Source organism: Ruditapes philippinarum, unplaced genomic scaffold (genome assembly GCF_026571515.1).
Source record: "Ruditapes philippinarum isolate M1 unplaced genomic scaffold, ASM2657151v2 ctg1554_1_1_1_1, whole genome shotgun sequence".
Lineage (NCBI taxonomy): Eukaryota > Metazoa > Mollusca > Bivalvia > Venerida > Veneridae > Ruditapes > Ruditapes philippinarum.
This window is the reverse complement of record NW_026867169.1, coordinates 74,169-80,168: the sequence shown is the minus strand read 5'-3', so window position 1 is coordinate 80,168 and position 6,000 is coordinate 74,169. Positions and strand designations below refer to the sequence as shown.

The 6,000-nt window shown below is 30.3% G+C and overlaps 1 long non-coding RNA gene across 1 annotated transcript; it reads right to left on the bottom strand.

Moving 5' to 3' along the window:
* Nucleotides 1-1,006: 1,006 nt before the first annotated feature.
* LOC132735137 (uncharacterized) lies at nucleotides 1,007-3,607 on the bottom strand. The gene is made up of 2 exons (XR_009626412.1): nucleotides 3,340-3,607; nucleotides 1,007-1,163 (listed from the first exon to the last, which is right to left on the bottom strand). It is a non-coding gene; the product is annotated as an uncharacterized LOC132735137 (long non-coding RNA).
* Between the last annotated feature and the right edge of the window lie 2,393 nt (nucleotides 3,608-6,000).

The following is a 6,000-nucleotide window of genomic DNA, read 5'->3' as shown; positions in this document are numbered from 1 at the left end:
CAACTGTTAATCACCAACGTGATAATTTCTAATTATAATTATGTAAATGCTTTGCTTTTAAATTTTTGAGAGAGTCAACTATAGGACCTTTTCTAACGTATCAAAATTGTGTTATTTTATTTTACTAAATAGATTAGGTAAAAATCAGTCTGAAGGAATAAATATTTCAATACAATAACGTTGTGCTAACTCAAATGATATTATATTTGATGCATTATTTGTAAAAGAGGTTGATAAAAATAAATTAACACAAACCAAATAGAAATGAGCATGGTTTATAATAGCAGAGATAGTATCTTATGTACTCTTACTTTCAGCCATTAAATATGTTTTTTCATGAACTTAAATGCTCATGATGTTGTTATTTGCAACAGATACATGAATGCTTTGCATACCTAGTGGCTGATATAGTCTATTTAACTATGCCTAGAGAAAAAAGTGGATATTTTTTTTATTTGTTTGCTTTTTTCTATTTAGGTTTTTACAACATTCAATTATCTCAGACACTTGTTATATAAGTTGAAGTATCTTTAGTATGGTGTTCATCGTATCATGTTTACATTTAATTTGATTGTTTTGTAATTTATTTAACTTGGGATATTAACCTTAAACCATTCTTGCTTGAAGTACTCCGATAGTTCTTAAGGCATTTTAGAAAAAAGGCACTCGTGCGAAATAAATTCATATGGAATAATATAATGGTATGATATTAAAAAGTAACAAATCAAAATAAATATTTTTAATCAGAAGATAAAGATAATGACAAGATATAGTAATTTAGAAATGATAAATATAGTAAGTTTTTAACTGCGGTTTTGTCAGATTTTAGTTCAATTGCTTGAACAGTCTAGAAAAATGATATAGTTAAACGACGGATACATAGTAGTTCGTATTTCTTTATTTATACCATCTTGTCGTGTTTTTTCATCTGCCTATCTCCTTGTTTTAATGCACAGTATGTATTCTGCTAAATCTTTAAAATTCTTCTCACCACAATCGTAGCCGCCCTGTTGTCTACGTATGCGATCGTGTGCAAGACGTTCTGTATCTTTTAATAATTCATTGTTTTCCGCATTAGATACACTTTTGCTGAGCACCAATCCAGTAAGACAAAACAGGAGCACAAATTGCATGAGTTGCTTCATTTTTGTTTAAGTCTGCACCTGAATAAGAAACATTTGAATTTTAGAAATACAAGTTAGTTTAAAAGTCAGTAAGGGAGATAAAAATAACGGACGTTTAGCAAGGGAGAGCAACGTTTATTGAATGCATCTTCTTTAACACCAGAAATACTGCAAAGGCAACCAGTGAGACACCGAGCCGAAAAGCACAAACAAGTGCTTAGACAGGGAAGGCACTAATGTTTGACATTGTGGATAACTTATTTATTTTTATTAATAAAACCGCCTATTATGTAAGATATAGGAACTTTAGATTAGGTCAAGACATGAATGCAGCTTTAAATATCACAAACATCATTAAATGTGACAAAAAATGTTTTACATGCGCTACATTAAACAAGAACTTGACAACGGTAGTTCACAAGTAGTAAACACATCTCAGCAGGATTTTAAGCAGGTATTATTTGAATATAGGTTGAAAGATATATATATAAAATACATATTTGTTCAGATTCCATATATATATTTATATATTTATGTTCAATACACCCTGTTTTTTTTTCGATTATAACGCCTAAAAAACGATCATAATGTAACAGTCCGGTAACGTGCTTGATGTTATGATTGAGTTCCCATACAAAATACTTGTTCTATCATTGTTATCTGTGAACCATTAAAACTGAATGTCACCTTGAATGCATGAACATAATCTTAAAGTATATTCGGGTAACTGAGGGAAGCGTTAAGGTGCAATATTGCAACATATATTTTAATAGTTTCTTTCTTTCATTTTTAGTAGTCAGTTGACGTTACATGAGGTATAAAATGACTGTTAATGAAAAACACATCCCAGATATGATATCAAATATATTCACCACATCACATGATTAGCTTCTCGTAGTAAATTTAAACGAATAAATTCTTAAATGAAACGGTAAATACATATACAACATCACACTTCTCTATCTAAAGAACATCACATAGTAATTAAGATACAAATCACATAGATGTTGTTCCTGGTCATTATCAGTGCCTGAATGAAGAGATATAGGATAACACACAGCACTTTCTTATAGTAACGTAGAAAGGGGGCTCACCAGTTTTATATAAAGTGACGTTTGGAAGTCTTTAAGAAGTCCATAAGGCCTAGATATATAGAAGGTTTATGGAATTTTTAAAAACAATCTTCTTGTCAAAATCTACAATGCCTACAGCTCTGATATTTGGTAATCAACATCATCTAGTGGTCCTCTACAAATTATACCCCTAGGGTCACAAGGGGACCGCCAGGGGCCTCATCGGTTTTATATAAAATTATCTCGGGAAATCTTAAGAAATTTTCTCGTCAAAATCTACAAGGCTTAGAGCCTTGATATGTGGTATGTAGCATCATCTAGTGGTTATTGTTCAAATTCTTCAGATAAAGCTGTCCCTTCTTTACAAATTGTGTTTCTGTGGGGTGAAAAGGGGTTCCACTTTGACCTTTTGACCTATTACTCAGGTGAGCGATCCAGGGCCCTCTTTGCCCTTTTTGTTTAAAGATATTGTGCTTAGTGTAGTTTTATTTATTTTGGACATGCGTGACTTTGACATTAACAGACGAAAAGCAAATCAGTTCTGGTGAAATTTGAGAATATTATCTATGAAAAATGAATTGGAAAAAAAATGTTACGTAGGACGTGTCTTTCAAATGTACATAGATCCCAATTTCATATTAAGCAGACCAAGCATAAAATATGCTACAATTAAAATTTGTTCATAGAAAAAGAAAGCAGTAGAATGTTGAATCATCTAATCGAAACACCAGGTTCAAAACCCCGTTTATAATAAGAACTTTATATATCAAAACCCACAATGAAACCATGCATTGTTTTTAATACAAAGGACATTTTGTGGAATTTAAAACGGACAATTTCTTATTTATGTAACATAATTTTGATTCTTTTATAGCCATATTTAATACTGCTGCAGAGTTACTTTGTTCTAGTTACTTTGTTATTAATCAATTCGGATGTTTTTATTTCTAATCTTGTTACTTTGCTCAAATGAAATGAATCTCAAATTATCTAACATATCTTGCACACATCGCCTAATTATTTTATATTGATTAATGTATCTATAAAAAATATATACTGCTTGTGTACTAAATTAGAAACTGAAATTACATTTTAAGAAAATTAAGTCAAGAAATGATATATTCAAAAAAACAATCATTTACCTTTTGCTATGTAAGAATGTCCTTATGATGAAAATATTGCTATATCGTTCGTTTATGGGTCGCTACACCATATATATGAGCCAACTCTTATCATTCAAGCGTTTGAGAACAGGTCTGGCAACTTTTAAAAAAAGTAATTGCCAACCTATTTAAAGTTGTTTTTCAAAAATGCTATCGATTTTGTTAACGCATCGTGAACTTTTTCATGGTCTTTTAAGTGCAGTACTTTACATTTTTAACTAACGACAAGCAGATGAAGGTTAAACAATATATTTAGTTATCACGAAGTTGTGTAATGGTGTACTTCCAAACAAATTTAAGCCAATGGATCTATCAATGATCGATCAAACGAACTTAAATGTATTATTAATATATAAGTAGTTGATAAAATAAGCATGATTTAATTGAATGTTTAACGCAAAAGACGCTTTTTCATTATGGTTGTATCAAATAGCGGGAAACCTTTTCATCAAATTTGGACACGTGGCATATACAGTATTTATTTTACTTTAATTGAACATTGGGCACCAGAATAAATTAGCAGAAGAAACTATTTTGGTAGTGTTTTACGAGGCACCAACCCAGTATATGACATATAGCGACTTTCCTGCTTTACTTGTGGAGGAAGACCTCAGGTTCCCTTACGTACATTATTTCTAGCATAAACAGGCACCTGAGTAATGGCACCGACGTTTCATATGCTAGCTGGATAGCTTTCTTTCACGAAAAGAATCCAAAGTCCTTGTTGGGATTCGAACCAGAGTGGTAAGGGGCAAATAATTTGAAGTCAACGCAATATAACACTCGGCCAATAACGTTCCTCAGAAGAATGCCTGTTTTCATTGAAATCACCGCTTTAAAAAAAGTTCAAATATATCTTTCTTGCACTTTCGTTATAATTTTCAGAAAAAAAACGCCATAAATTCAAAGGAATTAATCGTTCTTTAGGTTTTGTTTCTATTTGCCACTAATAGTATTTAGGTTAACCTCAAGAGCAATGGGTGAAAATACTTAGTACTCACACATGTTTACATATGTTTTGAATTAATAAATAGTCTTACATTATGTTTACAACGATATTTGAAATTTATTACTGATCATGGAATATGCTTTCAAAGTACATTCAAAAGCTTTTTAGGCTGCAAATACGTTAATTTTTTTAAAAGTATCGAATGATTTTTCGAAAATAAAAACATGTGTAAATAAATCATTAAATCAAGAATAACTATTAACGACACTTGCTTTACGTTTGAAGAGAGACTCATTTTTATAAACATATTAAAGCTGCATGCCTTCAGATGACCTCCTGTTGGAAATGTACGTGTATTGTATGTGTCGTTTGCAATGTGTAAATTACTTTCTCTGTCACTTCATTTTATTTTACTATAAAAATATCAAATTGTTCATGCAAGTTATCATGAGTCTATGTGAAAGCATCTTCAAAGTTACTACGGTCGTATATTTATAACAATCGTGTTTTTATTATGATACAATTCCACAACTGTTCATTGAAATGCAGTACTTAAAAAAAGTTCCATCGTCCAATTTTTGAGGTCTAATAAAGTATAAACACTTCATAGTGTAGGTTCATGTTAAAAAACTGAAAACTTTTATTTTGAAATAAAGTGTACAGTAAACTACGCTTATAGCGTACTCATTCGGACATTCAAAATTTGTTCCTTATATCTGAAGTTCCTTCTAAGCATATAGCGAATTAGTTCCTTGTATAAGGAGTTTTTATAGCGAACAGATTTACATGTAACGAACTGATTGTTTACCATCGTGCCCCTTTGTGAAGAACATTTGATTCACAAAGAAAAGATCATGATCAGGGTCAAGTGAACCTGATTTTATTTTCATTGTTTTACTTTACTAGAATTTATCGTGTTTTGCTAGAATTATATAATGGTAAATATTCAAAATGTAAAAAACTGCTGATTTGCAAAGAAACCAAACTTTTACTTTTACAAATAACAAAACAAATACAAAAATATTCGGATCAAAATAAGGATCAATTTTAGGATCAGGATCAATATTTGGTTCAACTGTAAAATAGCCGTATCATGTAAAAATAACAATAAATTTATTCTAAAATTTCATTAATTTGCTAGTACAAGTCCAGTTTTATCAAATTGATATTAGATATTTAATCTATGAGGATAAAAATGAAGAAAATTAGAGTTTTTAAATTTGATCCTGAACTTGATCCTGATCCTTTAATATTTGTAAACACGGACCCTGGGCTTTTCGTTTTCCTTCCATGATTAAGAATTAAAAAGTTTTTCGACTTTTCATTCCTTTCATATTGAATATCTTCTATTATATTTTAAGGGTGACTTTAACCACGGATTTATGATATAAATCCGTGCTTTAACTGATGAAATATATAGATTTCTTTTCATTTCAACCAAGCATACTTTGTAGTTTTCAATGGATTATGCTTGCAAGCATGCTGATTAGGTTAAAAAACTGATTATAAATTATCATAATTATTCTACTCGAGCAAAACTATTTAAGAAAAAATTAATAAAAGAATTAAAGGAATAACCGTTTTCTCTTGGTGAAAAAAACTCATGCTTAAAATATTCTTAATAGTAAACGTATTACGTACTTCTATACAAATTTATTTAAATAGATGTATTGAAGATCATTCAACAATAA